The 19,265-nt window shown below is 39.1% G+C and overlaps 2 long non-coding RNA genes across 2 annotated transcripts; one reads left to right on the top strand and one right to left on the bottom strand.

Moving 5' to 3' along the window:
* Positions 1 to 339: 339 nt before the first annotated feature.
* LOC143788127 (uncharacterized) lies at positions 340 to 2,850 on the bottom strand. Its single transcript, XR_013218567.1, has 3 exons — positions 2,621 to 2,850; positions 1,466 to 1,502; positions 340 to 410 (listed from the first exon to the last, which is right to left on the bottom strand). It is a non-coding gene; the product is annotated as an uncharacterized LOC143788127 (long non-coding RNA).
* A 588-nt stretch (positions 2,851 to 3,438) lies between these two features.
* LOC143788082 (uncharacterized) lies at positions 3,439 to 5,949 on the top strand. The gene is made up of 3 exons (XR_013218558.1): positions 3,439 to 3,668; positions 4,787 to 4,823; positions 5,879 to 5,949. It is a non-coding gene; the product is annotated as an uncharacterized LOC143788082 (long non-coding RNA).
* Positions 5,950 to 19,265: the final 13,316 nt, after the last annotated feature.

Raw genomic sequence — 19,265 nt, 5'->3', positions numbered from 1 at the left:
CAATAAGTTCTTTTTCAAAGCTGCTCACCATGCACCAGAGTGAGGTTTAAATAGCAGCTGTGAAAATCACAGAAAATCACTCCACCACCTGATGCAGCAGTGATTATATACAATAAAAACGCAAAAATATCACAAAAAACATCACAAAAAAAAAAACCCAAAGAAATATATAATATACATATGTGAAATATATAGTACAACTAGACAATGTGAATCTCTCAGTAATGAAACATGATTTCCTTGCGAGCATTTAAGCCCATGGGATGGCAAGTGTTAAGGTAAAACATCCAATAAGCTTCACGCGTCATAAGACGTCTCTTCAAGTCTCCTCCTCTGGCTGTCACTCCAAGCCTCTCAATGCCGACAACCCGAAGGAATGCAGTATTTCTTTGATGACTGGTGATAAAATGCTTAGACGCATGAGACACAGAACGATTATTATTAGTGGACACAACAATATCAGTGATATGTTCAGAGATACGCGTCTTTAACATGCGAGTGGTACAACCTATGTAACTTAATTTGCATTTCATGCATGTTATCATATAAACCACATTCTTACTATTGCAGTTAATAAATTGCTGGATTTTATGTTCTTGTTTATCACTGCTATCAGTAAAAGAATGCGTGACAACAGAATGGGCACATGTGCGACATTTAGAAGCACCACAGTGATAAAAACCTATATGGTGTAACCATGTATGGGAGACTTTACTAGATTTAAATAGGCTGGGTGAGAGAATGTCAGACAAAGTGGTAGCCTTTTTTGCAATCACCTGACAGCCTGAAGATAGAATTTCAGAAAGAATCTCGTCCTCATATAAAATAGGAATGTTTTTCAAGATAAGAGATTTAATATCGTTGTATTGAGGACTATATTTGATAGAGCAAAAGGTTTTTTGATTTTGATACACTTTTTTCTCCTTATTTTTTGATACCAGCATATCGCTGCGTTTTTTTTGGTGTACTATATTTTTAGCTCTATCAAGAGCCCACTTAGAATAGCCTCTTTTTTCTAATTTTTTACAACACAGATCGGTCTCTTGCTTTAAAATACTGGCATCATTACAATTCCTGGTTATTCTGGTAAGCTCGCCCACTGGTATGGACTTTATTGTATGTCCAGGATGGCTGCTGGACGCATGTAAAATGCTATTGCCAGAGAGGGGTTTATGAAATGTGGAGGTGGTAATAACATGGCCCACAGTACTGCACAGTGTCAAGTCCAAAAAAGAGATCATGTGCGGATTATGACTGCATGTGAAGCGAAGATTGAAGTCATTAGAATTGAGATGGACAAGAAACTCTGGTATGGCAGACACATCGCCACTCCAGATGAGGAGTGAATCGTCGATGTATCTACCATACCAGAAAATGTCCATCGCAAATGGGTTGCAATCCGAATAAAAAAACAATTCCTCCCAATATGACATTACCAAGTTAGCAACAGATGGTGAGTGTTTACCTCCCATAGAAACTCCTTTGCATTGGAGAAAGAACTGCTGATCAAAGGAGAAATAATTATGAGTCATTAAGAAAAAGATAACCTGTATAACATAATTGCACAAATCAATAGTGTAGTTACTGTACTTATGCAGATGAAATTCTAGTGCTTGAATGACAATGTTTTGTGGAATACAGGTATACAATGAAATGACATCACAACTTATCCATTGAAAACCATCACACCATGCAATATTAGAGAGCTGATGTAAAACATCTCTTGAGTCTCTCAAAAAACCTGGAACTCTCACAACCAATGGCTGTAGAAGAGAGTCAACCCATTGGCTTAGACGTTCTGTTAGAGAACCCATCCCTGATAATATAGGGCGCATTGGTGGAGGTGTAATACCTTTGTGTACTTTGGGTAAGCCATACATTGTAGGTATAGTGGGGCAATCAACCTTGAGATACTCAACATGTGTTCTGGTTAGAACACCCAAAGCTGCGCCTTCATCTATCAAGCTGAACAGTTCTTTTTTGTAAACCGATGTGGGATCTGAAGGCAGTTTTCTGTACGTTGTGGTGTCATTCAAGAGATTGTTCATCTGATCTTTATACATCAATGTGTCCATGACAACAATCAGGCCACCTTTGTCTGCCTTTTTTATAGTGATCTGGTCCATCTTTTTAATTTCCTGGAGAGCTCTGCGCTGCTTCCAATTTAAATTACCTTTATGTGTTCTGTGCTGGACATGTGTGTCTAAAGATCTCAGATCTCGTTCAATGACAGCTTGAAATCTGTCCATGCAGTCAACACGTGATTGAATAGGATAAAATGATGGATTTTTTGTTACAAATTGATCAGCTTGATTTACATCTCGGTTTAAAGATACATTAGACCCATTCAAGTCATTCAGATTTCTCAAAATACATTGTTCATTAAACGTAAGGTCACAAAATTTATTCCTGACAGCAGAGGTATCCACAATGGAGGTAGATTCCTGTTTGAAAAAATGTCTTTTGACTGTCAAATTACGAATAAATCTGTTGATGTCTATCAATGTATGAAATAAATCAAACCGTTGATCCGGTGCATATTTGAGTCCCAAGGACAACACTTGCAATTGTTCAACTGAGAGATCACAACTAGAAATATTTAAAATATTAGAAAAATCACCTGAAAAAGATGTTACTTTCTGTTGCGGGTAGCCATGCGAAAGTTTCCTGCGGTGTTTGCGGCCCCCGCGCCTCTTGCGTTTTTTGAGTTAAATCTTCTTGGTCTACGGTAGTAGGTGTTGGTGTTATCCACATTTTGATTGATGTTTTCATCACCACCAGTTTCAATAGACCCATTATCCATAGAATCCATGTCTGAGGAACTGAAAGAAACTCGGCGCTCAGATATATCAGAGGAGTTAGTACGTTTCAGGATTGGGCGAGGGCTTTTGTGTGCTTTCTGCCATCTACCCCATTCATATACCTGATTTGTTTGATAATCTCTTAAGTCACGTTGAAATTTATTTTTCTTGCGACTCATGATTAAATCTTCTGTTTTCAATAAAGATATTTTTATATTTTTTAATTCCTCATTATATTTAATAGTGTCTTTATTTTCCAAGCTAGTTTTAATGTTGTTGATTTCTGACTGAATATTTTTCAGCTTGGTGTCCTCATATTTCATGATTAATTGCATTAGCTGAATGGAGCAATTACTTAGGATCATATTCCACTCTTGCACAAACTGCTGTGAATATGTGGTGGTGGGAATTTTCTTAATGCGCAACCCTCTGGGGATCATTTCTTTTTGCACATAATTGTCCAAAGTAGTAAAATCCCACCACACTTTCATTTCATTTATCATCAGTTTTTCTAGCTTATTAACGTCTGTGCTGAAAAGGTCTGACTCAGACCCATCCATTGTGGAGGATAAATCCATTGAGAACAACTGAGCGGCTTTACGAGCTCGCCCAATCCTGAAACGTACTAACTCCTCTGATATATCTGAGCGCCGAGTTTCTTTCAGTTCCTCAGACATGGATTCTATGGATAATGGGTCTATTGAAACTGGTGGTGATGAAAACATCAATCAAAATGTGGATAACACCAACACCTACTACCGTAGACCAAGAAGATTTAACTCAAAAAACGCAAGAGGCGCGGGGGCCGCAAACACCGCAGGAAACTTTCGCATGGCTACCCGCAACAGAAAGTAACATCTTTTTCAGGTGATTTTTCTAATATTTTAAATATTTCTAGTTGTGATCTCTCAGTTGAACAATTGCAAGTGTTGTCCTTGGGACTCAAATATGCACCGGATCAACGGTTTGATTTATTTCATACATTGATAGACATCAACAGATTTATTCGTAATTTGACAGTCAAAAGACATTTTTTCAAACAGGAATCTACCTCCATTGTGGATACCTCTGCTGTCAGGAATAAATTTTGTGACCTTACGTTTAATGAACAATGTCTTTTGAGAAATCTGAATGACTTGAATGGGTCTAATGTATCTTTAAACCGAGATGTAAATCAAGCTGATCAATTTGTAACAAAAAATCCATCATTTTATCCTATTCAATCACGTGTTGACTGCATGGACAGATTTCAAGCTGTCATTGAACGAGATCTGAGATCTTTAGACACACATGTCCAGCACAGAACACATAAAGGTAATTTAAATTGGAAGCAGCGCAGAGCTCTCCAGGAAATTAAAAAGATGGACCAGATCACTATAAAAAAGGCAGACAAAGGTGGCCTGATTGTTGTCATGGACACATTGATGTATAAAGATCAGATGAACAATCTCTTGAATGACACCACAACGTACAGAAAACTGCCTTCAGATCCCACATCGGTTTACAAAAAAGAACTGTTCAGCTTGATAGATGAAGGCGCAGCTTTGGGTGTTCTAACCAGAACACATGTTGAGTATCTCAAGGTTGATTGCCCCACTATACCTACAATGTATGGCTTACCCAAAGTACACAAAGGTATTACACCTCCACCAATGCGCCCTATATTATCAGGGATGGGTTCTCTAACAGAACGTCTAAGCCAATGGGTTGACTCTCTTCTACAGCCATTGGTTGTGAGAGTTCCAGGTTTTTTGAGAGACTCAAGAGATGTTTTACATCAGCTCTCTAATATTGCATGGTGTGATGGTTTTCAATGGATAAGTTGTGATGTCATTTCATTGTATACCTGTATTCCACAAAACATTGTCATTCAAGCACTAGAATTTCATCTGCATAAGTACAGTAACTACACTATTGATTTGTGCAATTATGTTATACAGGTTATCTTTTTCTTAATGACTCATAATTATTTCTCCTTTGATCAGCAGTTCTTTCTCCAATGCAAAGGAGTTTCTATGGGAGGTAAACACTCACCATCTGTTGCTAACTTGGTAATGTCATATTGGGAGGAATTGTTTTTTTATTCGGATTGCAACCCATTTGCGATGGACATTTTCTGGTATGGTAGATACATCGACGATTCACTCCTCATCTGGAGTGGCGATGTGTCTGCCATACCAGAGTTTCTTGTCCATCTCAATTCTAATGACTTCAATCTTCGCTTCACATGCAGTCATAATCCGCACATGATCTCTTTTTTGGACTTGACACTGTGCAGTACTGTGGGCCATGTTATTACCACCTCCACATTTCATAAACCCCTCTCTGGCAATAGCATTTTACATGCGTCCAGCAGCCATCCTGGACATACAATAAAGTCCATACCAGTGGGCGAGCTTACCAGAATAACCAGGAATTGTAATGATGCCAGTATTTTAAAGCAAGAGACCGATCTGTGTTGTAAAAAATTAGAAAAAAGAGGCTATTCTAAGTGGGCTCTTGATAGAGCTAAAAATATAGTACACCAAAAAAAACGCAGCGATATGCTGGTATCAAAAAATAAGGAGAAAAAAGTGTATCAAAATCAAAAAACCTTTTGCTCTATCAAATATAGTCCTCAATACAACGATATTAAATCTCTTATCTTGAAAAACATTCCTATTTTATATGAGGACGAGATTCTTTCTGAAATTCTATCTTCAGGCTGTCAGGTGATTGCAAAAAAGGCTACCACTTTGTCTGACATTCTCTCACCCAGCCTATTTAAATCTAGTAAAGTCTCCCATACATGGTTACACCATATAGGTTTTTATCACTGTGGTGCTTCTAAATGTCGCACATGTGCCCATTCTGTTGTCACGCATTCTTTTACTGATAGCAGTGATAAACAAGAACATAAAATCCAGCAATTTATTAACTGCAATAGTAAGAATGTGGTTTATATGATAACATGCATGAAATGCAAATTAAGTTACATAGGTTGTACCACTCGCATGTTAAAGACGCGTATCTCTGAACATATCACTGATATTGTTGTGTCCACTAATAATAATCGTTCTGTGTCTCATGCGTCTAAGCATTTTATCACCAGTCATCAAAGAAATACTGCATTCCTTCGGGTTGTCGGCATTGAGAGGCTTGGAGTGACAGCCAGAGGAGGAGACTTGAAGAGACGTCTTATGACGCGTGAAGCTTATTGGATGTTTTACCTTAACACTTGCCATCCCATGGGCTTAAATGCTCGCAAGGAAATCATGTTTCATTACTGAGAGATTCACATTGTCTAGTTGTACTATATATTTCACATATGTATATTATATATTTCTTTGGGTTTTTTTTTTGTGATGTTTTTTGTGATATTTTTGCGTTTTTATTGTATATAATCACTGCTGCATCAGGTGGTGGAGTGATTTTCTGTGATTTTCACAGCTGCTATTTAAACCTCACTCTGGTGCATGGTGAGCAGCTTTGAAAAAGAACTTATTGTTCGAAACATGTAGCTTGCTGCTATTTCTTCTCCTGTGAACCATGTTTTTGGACTTTGGATTTTATCTTTAATAAATTTTGATATTTTTGGAAGCTGGATTTTCTCCTCTATTTGTTCTATTGCCTCACGTGAAGACTGCACGTCATCCGGGCTTCCCCACAACAAATGCCTAGTAGGTGAGCTGGTTTTGTCTCATTTTTTTTTTTTTCTTATGCTATGAAACATACATCAAGCAGAAGTCGAGTAAAGTTTTTCCGTACAAGACAGGAATTAAAAACTTGCAACTTATGTCACTGTAGAGAAATAAAATGGCATTAGATGGTCACTAACAATGTGATTTCTATGAACAGAGAAGAAAATTATAAAGACCTTTCCCTTTGTATATACACTCACCGGCCACTTTATTAGGTACACCATGCTAGTAACGGGTTGGACCCCCTTTTGCCTTCAGAACTGCCTCAATTCTTCGTGGCATAGATTCAACAAGGTGCTGGAAGCATTCCTCAGAGATTTTGGTCCATATTGACATGATGGCATCACACAGTTGCCGCAGATTTGTCGGCTGCACATCCCAAAGATGCTCCATACAAGGCAGGATGGATCCATGCTTTCATGTTGTTTACGCCAAATTCTGACCCTACCATCCGAATGTCGCAGCAGAAATCGAGACTCATCAGACCAAGCAATGTTTTTCCAATCTTCTACTGTCCAATTTCGATGAGCTTGTACAAATTGTAGCCTCAGTTTCCTGTTCTTAGCTGAAAGGAGTGGTACCCAGTGTGGTCTTCTGCTGCTGTAGCCCATCTGCCTCAAAGTTTGACGCACTGTGCGTTCAGAGATGCTCTTAGGCCTACCTTGGTTGTAACGGGTAGTAGATCAGCAGTTTCTGAAATACTCAGACCAGCCCTTCTGGCACCAACAACCATGCCACGTTCAAAGGCACTCAAATCACCTTTCTTCCCCATACTGATGCTCGGTTTGAACTGCAGGAGATTGTCTTGACCATGTCTACATGCCTAAATGCACTGAGTTGCCGCCATGTGATTGGCTGATTAGAAATTAAGTGTTAACAAGAAGTTGGACAGGTGTACCTAATAAAGTGGCCAGTGAGTGTATATATGATACTTCGGTAAAGTTCTGCTCATTACTGGGCTATTATGGTTTGATCATTTCTGCTCAAGTGGCTCTATTGCATAGTATGTGTCTTTGTTGTGCTGAAAGCCTGTATCTTAAGTTTTCCATATAACTTAGATAGAAATTTCCTGAACGCATGTTGGGCCAACAGCTATCTTTTATGATCTCCCATATACATATACAGTTGTGCAAGGGTATTCAATGAGTAGAGGTTAGATGCTTCAACCAGATATCTTTGGCTGTGGCATATCTCACACAGTAACAAAAGAATTGGGTGTTTTAAATCACCATGTTCAATACCTCGTCCTCTCTACATGTATTGGGTGATATTTTGGAGGCCCCATAAGCATTAGATGGTTGTTCTGTTCTCTCGACATAGTTATAGTATGTATGGTTAAAATCTGGGTACACCTATAACATTATCGGGAGAGGAAGTCAAAACTTGTAAAATGGGATCTGCCATGACCACACGTGTATAACTAAAGTAGGTGCAAGTGTTGCTGCCACACCTGGCTCTGGATCCTTCTGGGTCCCAAAAAGGACCCTTTAGCCCATATGGGAAGAAAAATATTAGTTGAGGGATATTCTCACATTGTCCCTTGAGCTGCTTATAGCTATACAGGCACACCTTGCTTCCTGGTTTCTTGATGGCAGGTGCTCTGCTTACAACATATGTCTAATCAGGGTAGATATAAAACGTTTAAAATAAATAACTCCTTTAAAATTCAATCTTTGTGAAATATATTAAAATATTCCAGAAAAAAAGTCCCACCTAAAGTGAATATAATGCTATATATAAAAATAGAGATGAGTGAACCTTTCAAGTTTTGGTTCAGATCGGATCAATTGCGTTATAAAGAAATAATTTTAAATTTTTTTTACGTGGGTTAGTCTGTATTTTTGGTACCAGTCAGGCAAAACTCACATTTATGGGCTGCAACCCTCTCCTGTCAGCATTAGCAAGGCTGGTTATCAGAAATAGAGGGATCCCCATACTGTTTTTTTAACTGTTTAAATAAATAATTTAAAAAAACAGCATGGCGTACGCACTATTTTTCACAACCAGCCAAGTTAAAGTTGGCTGCTGGGGGCTGGTAATCCTAGGCTGATAAGGGGCCATGGATTTTGGCTTCCTCAGACTAAAAAAAGCAGCCCGTAGCCACTCCAGAAAAGGCACATGTATTAGATGCGCCACTTTTGTTGCTTTGCCTGGCTCTTCCCTCTTGCCCTGTGGTGGTGGCAAGTGGGGTTCATATTTGTGGGGTTGATGTCACCTTTGTAATGTATGGTAACATCAAGCCCACAGGTTAGTAATGGAGAGAAATCTACAAGACGCCTCTCCATTATTAATCCTATAGTATTACTGTAAATAAACACACAGCCAGAATAAAGTCCTTTAATTGAAAGAATGACGCATACTCCTTTAAGGAATCTAAATGAACATCATCGCCTAGTCCACAGAAACCATGTTCTACTGTAACAAAATTAAAATAATAAACCACAATATTCCTTACCTGTCAACCGAGAAGATAATAATCCATTTGTTCAGCAATGGGTCTAGTTCTGCTGCATCTAGATGGCAATCTGCATTGTTGCATTGGATCGCCCCCCATGTAGGGCAGCGGGGTACTCGGAGTCGGGCCCTTCAGTTCTCAGTGGGGATGTCATGGTAGCTGACCCGGTCTGTGGCCCTAGGAGACGTCCGTTGATAAGTGGGGAAAGGTCTTTAAAGGGGAAATGTTCGTGACGCCACCTGTGGTATTCGGTCAGGGTGACCGACGCTGCTTAGGGGTCCACTGGGGTGATGTTATGGCAGCTAGATGGTATACCTTCCCACAGGTGAAGTGTATCCCCAGGGCTTCCCAGAGTGTAGATGGTGAATGGTGTGAGGCACAGTGAATAACGAGGACACCAGGTTGAAGTCTCTTTACCTTTACTGAAGGCTTCAGTGCCCACAGTCCAGGGTAAAGATCACAGGGTAGGCAGAGTCCGGCCGGTCTGAAGGCAAATCCAGAGTCCCCCTTATCCAGATGGAATTCAATAGCCTTCCTCTAGTGCCTGGGTGTTGTAGTACCTCCCTGCTGAGCTTCTCGGTAAGATCCTCACAACTATTCTGGATGTTAAGTCTCTTTCTCTCTGTCCCCCTGATGGATAGGATAGGACAAACCCGTATAACTGGTGGCCTGAGGCTTTTTACAGGGACACTACCACGCCCCGGCCCCCACAAGTTGCCACCATGCCTCCTGGGTATAAGGTCGGGCAGCTAACGTGGAATTAACTGTCCTGCCAGTCTCTGAAGTAAAGCGTAGAGATCCTTACTCCCTTGGTGTTCTGGCTACCGGATTACCGCGCCTCAGAAGGAAGCAGCCTTTCACAGGGCAGAACTCCTTCTGGTTTCTTCTCCTTTTTGCTATGACTTTGTTTCTCACTCACTGCAACACAAATCCCTTCAATGTCTCTTTCTTTGGATGCTGCCGCACGTGGGGAAGGCGCAGCTCCATGGACCCTCGTCCTCCTCAGACCGCAGTCTGGATCTGACCGGAGCTCACTCCAGCCAGCTTCTCTCTGCTGCTGACTTCTGACTCTCCCTAACTTCCTATCCAAACCACCAGTTTTACCCAACTGTGAGGAGTGCCCTAATAGATAGGAACATAGCTCCCTCTGGCGGCCTGGAGTGTGAAGTGTGTTGTGTGGTTGTGATACCTGGTAAAGAGATCTTTATTGCATTCAGACGTAATATCACTCCCCCTGGTGGAAGAACAACATTACTGCAATGGCCAGGACTCTGGGGCGCTGCAGCATGATGACTATTCAGCCTGCCATGCGGCAAAGACACTGAGCAGCGTGTGCTACCGCTGCTCAGTATCTCATTGTGAATGCCTATGACCTGACTGACATCGTGTGTATAAGAATGTTCTCACGCTAAAGGTGCCGTCAGAAAGGTCCTGGGAGTTGACAGTCAATGAAATAAGTTCAACTCACTGACATCAGATTGAGCACCTTGGAAAAAATTGTAATAATGCGGTAGCACACGCTGGTCAGTGTCTCTGCTAGATGGCAGGCTGTGTAGTCACATCATGCAACAATGCAGCCTGCCATTTAGATGTAGCAGAGCTAGACTCATTGAATTATTATCTTTTTAACATGCAGGTGAGGAATATTGTGGTTTATTATTATCATTATTATTCTGTTACAGGAGACCATGGCTTCTGTGGACTGGATGATGACGTGAGTATGGGTTTATTTGGATTCATTAAATGAGTCTGGTTCATTCATTCAATTAAACGACTTTATTCTGACTCTTTTTATACAATATGACAATGGGCATCTTATTGATTCCTCTCCATTAACAACCTTTGTTCTTGATGTCACCTGACAATACAAAGGTAACATCAACTCACCCAGCTATGACCCCACTTGCCACCGCACCAGGGCAAGTGGGAAGAGTGAGACTAAGTGCCTGATTTCTGGGATGTCTCACAGCCAATTAATTTAGTTCAACTCACTGACATCGGCACCAGCGCCGTTACAACTTTTCCCACTGTGTTTGCGCTGACGTGACTGAGTTGAACTGAGTTCATTGGCTGTGCACTCCCATTAGCTTACTAATGGCACTGCTATCATGAGCACGTTCTCACGCTTGCAGTGATGTCAGTCAGTTCATAGGAGTTCACCGCAAGATACTCAGCAGCGGAAGCACATGCTGCTCAGTGTCTCTGCTGGATGGCAAGTATAGTCGCATCATGTGTGTATCCAGGACATTAAGGTTCCCCCCAATCAACTTGTATATATAAAACTATAACAGATGAAACTTATCATAACTAGGAAAAAAATTTTTTCTAGTAAACAGAAGAATCCGATTGTATGACAGAAAGCAGTGCTCTTATAGAACTTTGCAAAATTCATACAGAAAAATGCTGGAAAATTGTCTACCATTTCATTATGCAACAAAAAAGCTTTATTTAATGAAAATTATGATAGATTGTAAGTTTCTTATTTTTGTTTAAATGTGAATACTAGTATTTCTCTGGTGTTTTATTTCAGTTTTGCAACATAAGAATATTTTTGCAACTGTACAGCTAGCAATAAACTTGCTGAAAAGGAATAATGATCCATGTGTTCTCAAGCTACAGCCTTGCACAAAAGATTTCTTGATTTCCCTCTAAATGAGAAGGGATTAATGACTGCAATTACTACCTATCTATCACAAAGTGATACCCTATACTAGCAGAGTTGCCCTCTTTTTTCCAATTTACTGCACCAATATTTCTCTGTGACCTTTGTAATTTTTCTAACTACCATATATTGCTATATACTTTTTCTTAGCAGAGGGAAACACTGGGCAATAGCAGTATACCTATGATGGTACATCATTGACAAAGATGAAAAACAGTTGCTTATTTCTAAATTATTTTACAATATTACTTTATCTTAATTTCTAATTACATTTTTGACAATTATTATTTTCCATGTTTGATATTGTTAGTTAGTTTCTACTGTATCTTGCTTCTAAAAATAAAGTTATATTGTTTCCTAAGACATTTAGCATGAAAGAAAGTTCTTTGGGAAACATCGGAACACAAGATTACAAACAAGCTGTCAAAATAGTTGGCGATACAAAAATAGTAACCCTTTTGTTCAGAAGAAAATAATAGGAAGAATAGGAGAATGACTCAGTTTAAAAATATGTTTCTACAACTCCAGGGAACAGTATTACATCGATGGGTTCTCACCTTGTTAAAGCTGTTAAGGCAACAAAAATCACAGTCAAGTTCATGGTCATATCATGGAGAACTGCAAAACGTCTATTAAATCCCACTGTGTACACAATTGATCATCATGGCCAATTGGATAACCTAACAGTGGCAGCATGGAGCAGACAATAGGCCCAAGATATGGTATACTGAAATCTTTCTTAATAGGGCTAAACGGAGACTAACTCCCAAATAGATGAGAACATATCTCTGTGGAAAGTAAATTGCAAAATTTTCTTGATAAGAATTCAGTTCTCTCAATAGTAATGTCAAAAAGTGGTACTTGGGAGGGGGAAGAATACAAAACATATATATTGTGGCATTTCAAGAGCAAAAAAGCTGATGAATACAATAAAATGGTTATACTATATACAGAGGAAAACTCAGTCCATTATTTTAAGTCAACAATAGAGCTTAAATTTATTTTAACTTAAATATTAAAAATTTGTTTTTTTCAATAATTAATACATTTAATGAAACATATTCCTTTACTTCTAATGTTTTTGTTTTTCTGATTGTTTTTAACTCTTTTCCATTGTCATAGGAGCTTGAATTACACCTATCATTTTACCATATAATTTAGTTGAAAATAATGAGAAAATCAAATTCTGTAATTGTATTGCAGGTTTTTTTTTGACAGTGTTTATATTGCTTTAAAAATTATCTGACAACATGATTCTCAATGTTAGTACAATTACAGCGGCACCAAAGTTGTACTTTAGTATTTATGTTTTTCTATTTAATTGATTTAAAAAAAATCAGAAATGTGAAAAGAAAAAAAGATTTGCATTGTTATTTTCTGAGTATCTGGTAATTTTTCTACTGTTTCGTCTTTCATTTTTTGCATGACAATCTGTAGTTTTTATTGGTAACATTTTGGAGTTATGACGTTGTGGTTGCTTTTTATTGTATTTTTCTGGGGGGGATGCAAACATTAATTCTGGTATTTACTGTATTTTTTTTTTAACTTTGCAGTGTTTATTGGTAAGATTAAATACTTTTTTTTATTTGATAGATTGGACTTTTGTTACCACAGCAATACAGAATATGCTTTTGTTCTTCATTTACTTTTAAAGAAGAACTAAAAAGGGGTGAATGAAGATTTTTTTGAATAAAATATGTATACAGTATATAAATTTGTGGTATTTTTGTTGAACTGCGTACATTTTGCTTGCTCACTATGTCAAATTTTATCTGCTCATTTAGACCTTAAAATAGACTATACAACACAAGCTGTATATATTACTAAATTATTACATCTAAGATAAGATAAGACTGGTACACTTAAATTCAAAATCCATGTGAATGATATATATGTGATTGATAATAAGATGGGTATTTTGAGCTGGACAGATAAAATGTTCATTTAACCCATTACTTGCCAAATTAGGAATTTTCTTTTTTTTTTTTTTAAATTACAGATTTTTAATGATTTGGGTCCTAATGAATCAGAAACATAATTTGCAAAATTTTTTCAAGTACGGATTTTTCAGAAAAGGGAGTCCCAATATTCAATTAAAAATGACAATGACATGATTTCCTATTTTTAAAACATTCATTTTACAAACACAACACAAAAAATTGGACCTAATTATAACAATTATAAAATCTTAGTTGCTAGAAGCTAAAGATTAGACGTCCCAAAAAAAGGACATTGGTAGATAATGGGATAAAAGGGGCTATCCACTACTTGAACAATGCCTTCCTAAATGCTCTAGTCCCCTGAGCAGAATAAAGCAAAAACCTTATACTGACTTCCAGTACTGGTGCAAGTCCGGTGATGTCTACGTCAGTAATATCAGTGCTTGTGTGACAGTGCTTCTTGTGTGACAGCGTTGCTTCCAAACACTAGATGCTAATGGGATGGTTTGCTCACACTTCCCTGGGATTATTATTTTTTATTTGGCTCCATTACTCATGTGACTGATTGCCATGATACAATACAGACATTGCTCGAATGTGTGCCAATGTGGGAGGTGAATATAAGGTTTTCTTATTTAACTCTGTAGACTACATCAATTTAGAAGGCGTTGTTTAAGAAGTGGACATCCCTTTTAATATCAGATGCCAAGCTATAGGCTAATGGGAAAGAGAGATAAGTAGAGTAATTGCAGACATGTGCCCCAACTATATTGGGTCTTATGTTCCTCCTGCTCCTATGTCATAAAATGGCAAACTGGAGAAAAAGGAGTACCAGGTGATAATTTTACTAAAAAATAGTATAAATCTATATTAAATATCAAAAAGAATAAATAAACCACATTAAATTAAGTAACCCATACTCCACGGAGGTACAGACAGGAAGAGAGGTAACCACCTCAGCAGTGCAAGGTATCAGGCATTATATTATAGTCAAAAAAGACCACGGAAAGGATGCCCCCATATTAATTAAATAAACACACATCACACAGGATAATGCCTAAAAAGTGCAAGGGGACAAGCTTACCCAGCTCTGTGAGATAGAGAGGTGGTCACCCCAAGGACGTATGTCAGCTCTGATGCATGTTTCGCTGGCTCAAATGCAGCTTTCTAATATAATGCCTCTCATATAATCTAGGCAAGTGGTCTAAGTCTGATATGTCTTCGCTTTGAGGACAGATCAGTTTCCTGATCCCGCCTCATGTTTCCTCAAAAATAAGGAATCCTTACTTCCTCAGGAATCCTAAAGATCATATACAAACTGTTCATTCTTCCCTTCCTTCCATTACAATTGTAATCTTTTAACTGTGTTGTTTTTTTCTTTTTTTCTGGAGTAAATTCTGGTTCACATTTAAATTTGTTAATGTTAATTCTTAATTTCTTACCAACCAGTATCAGGTTATGCCTATCTCATCTAGTAGCATCTTCATAAAATGTAGCACTCCATAGGTTGCATAATCATTGCAGTTGGAATCAGGGTGATACTCAATCCCTTTGATACAATTCTTTGCTTGATGTAATTTTCAAAGAATTGACCCTAACAGCAAGAGTGTGTCTTTATAGCTTTTAGTTCTTTAAAGGCCAGTTTTAATAAAGGCCAGGTTTATTTAGAGTGATTCTATAGAGAGAAAGCCAACTAAACATTAACAGCCAAAAATCTCAACAAAGAATATCACAATCATAGCCTCAACAATTTAACAAAACAAAGACGATCATTTGTTCTATGTCCCAACAAGGATTATAACCAACAATCTCTCATGCACTTTTTGTTTTCTGTCAGTTTTTTGCATTCACCCATTACACTAATAAGACATTAGAGAATTAAAAAAAAAATGGTCTCACTGAGAATCTGTGTTACACACCTTTCCTGGATCTGGGCCTTCCTTACCTCACCTCCGGTCTGCTGAACTCTTTTGTGCTCAATGTTGGGCTTTTCAGATGGCCTATCATGCTCCCATGTGTTGAACTTTCTAGACCTATATAAAGCTCACCAAGACTCATACCTGCATCTTGGTATTAAAACTTTTAGCTTGTCTGTGCACAGTTCAGTCTGCAGTCTCCAGGACGTCTTCTGACTGCCTGTAGCTTCCAGTCCCTCAGTTACTTGTCTGCTTGTGGCTTCAAATACCACAGTTACCTGCCCACCTGTGGCATAGAGTATCTCTGCTATCCAGCAACTCTGCTATACATTTTGTGTATGCCTCACCTACCTGCTAGACTTACACCCAAGACCCGTGTGCCCAACTGGATCTTGGGCTTGGTGGAGAGGATGCAACTTACCAGGTGAGCCTAACACCCTGATATTGTTATCAAAATGAGGAGTTAAAGGGCAACTATCTGTGAAAATAATCCTTTTGTACTTTAACTGCAATGAACTGAGTGGTCATCCTAATGCCCAAAATAATTTTATTTGTGGTAAGTAAATTTGCCTCAAATTTTAGCACTGCAAAGTCTTTCATAGCTCTTTGTCAGCTTTGTTCCCTACCTCTTCCAACTCTATGTCACTCTCCACATCCATCTGTTGCTTCTTCTTTTCCTTCTCATTTCCTCCTCCTCCTTCAAATCCTAAATCAAGTAACATGGACCATAAAGGATTCCCATCAAACACAGGGCAGTGATGAACACAGGCAAGTAGCTGTTCTTCCTCCATTTTCTCTTGCATTCACCACTTCACCCTGCAGTTTATGGGGAGCCAGCCAGAGAGAAAATAGCTACTTGATGTACAGAAGCAACTTGTCAGCTGTATGACTTTTACCTTGCCTGTGTGGTTTATTGTACCCTGCACATTTTGTAAATGGGGTCAGGTCTCTAAAACAGGTCCCAGAGGAAGTGACAGGTAATTCACTTAGCACTGGAAACAAAAATGTCTTATTCACATGGAGCTTATTCAATTGTCCCAGTTGTTGTGCTGCATGACTATCGCTCCAACAATTTGCCAGTGGACCATGAAACTCATGGATTTTCCCTGCCCATAGCTATTGCTCCAGGAGCTAAAAAAAAAAATCAGGAGAGCTGCCTCTACTGTTCTGCACATGGGAACAAAGAGTAAGCTCAGAGATTGATGGATAATTGATGATGAAGAATATAGTGATGATACTAGAGATGAGCGAATATTTCAATGTTCAATTTTGCTCACGATCGACAAATTTGCAATATTCAACGATTTAATCATTAATTAAATTGCCAAATATAGCAAAACATACACAGCACAAAAGTCGGTGTTTCCCATGCTGTGTAACAGCTTTGGAAACACCGGCGTAGCGATTCTGATTGATGATGAAATCATCCCTGCCAGTCAGAAAGGCGCAGTTCCCACACTATCAGAAGACAGCATGAGTGCTCAGCAGTGACAGGAGGTATACTGTAAAGTTTACCTCAGGTCACTGGTGTCAGCTGATCAGACTACAGCTCCCATCAGCTGAGACCTGCTGCCCTTAATAACAGTGAGAGCAGGGGCGGTGGATGATATTCATCAGCCACTCCTGTGCTGTAAATAAATAATTAAAAAAATCATTCATGGGTTCCCCTGTATTTTGATAACAGCCAGGCAAAACACACAGCTGGGGGCTGCAATCCTCAGCTGTCAACTTCACCAAGTATGGTTATCAAGAATAGGGGGATCCCCACATTGTATTTTAATTATTTAAATAAATAATTAAAAAAAACGGCATGGGGTCCCCTCCATTTCTGACAACCAGCCTTGCTAAAGCAGACAGCTGTTGGCTGGTATTCTCAGGCTGGCAAAGGGCCATGGATATTGGCTCCCCCCAGTCTACAAATAGCAGCCTACAGCTGCCCAGAAAAGGCACATCTATTAGATGCGCCAATACTGGCGCTATGCCCAGCTAGTCCCACTTGCCTTGTAGCGGTGGCAAGTGGGGTTCATATTTGTTGAATTGATGTCACCTTTGCTTTGTCAGGTGATATCAAGCTCACATATTACTAATGGAGAGGTGTCTGCAAGACACCTTTCCATTACTAATCCTATAGTTACATGGTAAATAAAGACAAAGTCAGAATAAAGTCGTTTATTAGAAATAATTTATTTAAAAATAACAGTTATACTCGCCTAACGCCTATTCCACCAACGCTCTTGTTCTCCAGTAATAAAACTTAAATAAAAAAACATCAATATACCATTCTTGTCGGTTGTTCTGTCCCACACAGTAATCCATTTCTGGGGAATTAATAGTTTTTAGCCTGAATGGTGCCAAGATGCGACCGTCTAGGCTGAAAACCACTGGTGAATGAGCTGCTGCTAGCGTAGCCTCAGTGACTAGCAGTGATGTCTGTTGTGAATTTGGATTCTGGGCTCCCCCGGTGGCTACTGGTGGAATTGAACTTGTGACATCATCTTCCCTGTTCACCTGTTCTGATTAGATCTGGGTGTCGCTATATAACCTGGCTTCTCTGTTAGATGCTTGCCGGTCAACAATGTTATCAGAAGCCTCTCTGTGCTTGTTCCTGCTCCCAGACATCTACTAGATAAGTTGGACATTCGTCCATGTTTTGTTTTTGTATTTTGGTTCCAGTTCACAGCTGCAGTTTCGTTACTGTGTCTGGAAAGCTCTTGTTGATCAGGAATTGCCACTCTGGTATTATGAGTTAATGCCAGAGTCCTAAAGTAATTTCTGGATGTGTTTTGTTAGGGTTTTCTACTGACCATGAAAGTATGCTTTCTGTCTTCTGCTATCTAGAAAGCGGACCTCAAATTTGCTAAAACTATTTTCCTGCTGCGTTTGTTGTTTCATCTCATATCACCGCCAATATATGTGGGGGGCTTCTGTCTCCTTTTTGGGCATTTCTCTAGAGGTGAGTCAGGTCTTATATTTCCCTCTGCTAGCATTATTTAGTTCTCCGGCCGGCGCTGGGCATATAGGGATAAAAAGTAGGACATGCTACCTGGCTACTTCTAGATGATGCGGTAGGTTTAGTTCATGGTCAGTACAGTTACATCTTCCAAGAGCTTGTTCCTATTGAGGCTTATGCTAGTTCTCTGGCCATGGAGATCATGACAGTTTGACCGGCCCACTAAAGGGTTAAAATCCTTGGCTGAGAAAGGAGAGAAATAAGAAGTCTGCTGAAAATTTTTTTTTTTTTTTTTTTCTCTAGTAGTTAGTGTGCTCTTAATTGGATCACTTGCCAGTCTGTCTATGCTGCAGTCTTTCTTTTTTTTCTCTCTCCTTCTAATCTTTGAATGGCTCTATGTTCACCTGTCTATAATGGATCTACAGAGTGTAACTGCAGGTTTGAATAATCTCGCCACGAAAGTACAAAGTTTGCAAGATTTTGTTGTTCATGCTCCGGTATCAGAGCCGAGAATTCCTTTGCCGGAATTCTTCTCAGGGAATAGATCTAGCTTTCAGAATTTTAGAAATAATTGTAAGTTATTTTTGTCCCTGAAATCTCGTTCTGCTGGAGACCCTGCACAGCAGGTTGGGATTGTGATTTCCTTGCTCCGCGGCGACCCTCAAGATTGGGCTTTTGCATTGGCACCAGGGGATCCTGCGTTGCGCAATGTGGATGCGTTTTTTCTGGCCTTGGGCTTGCTTTATGAGGAACCTCATTTGGAACTTCAGGCAGAAAAAACTTTGATGTCCCTATCGCAGGGGCAAGATGAAGCTGAAATTTACTGCCAAAGATTCCGTAAATGGTCTGTGCTTACTCAGT

The sequence above is a fragment of the Ranitomeya variabilis genome, chromosome 1, assembly GCF_051348905.1.
Source record: "Ranitomeya variabilis isolate aRanVar5 chromosome 1, aRanVar5.hap1, whole genome shotgun sequence".
Taxonomy (NCBI): Eukaryota; Metazoa; Chordata; class Amphibia; order Anura; family Dendrobatidae; genus Ranitomeya; species Ranitomeya variabilis.
Note: the sequence above shows the minus strand (reverse complement) of the source record. Positions and strands in the feature narration are given on the sequence as shown.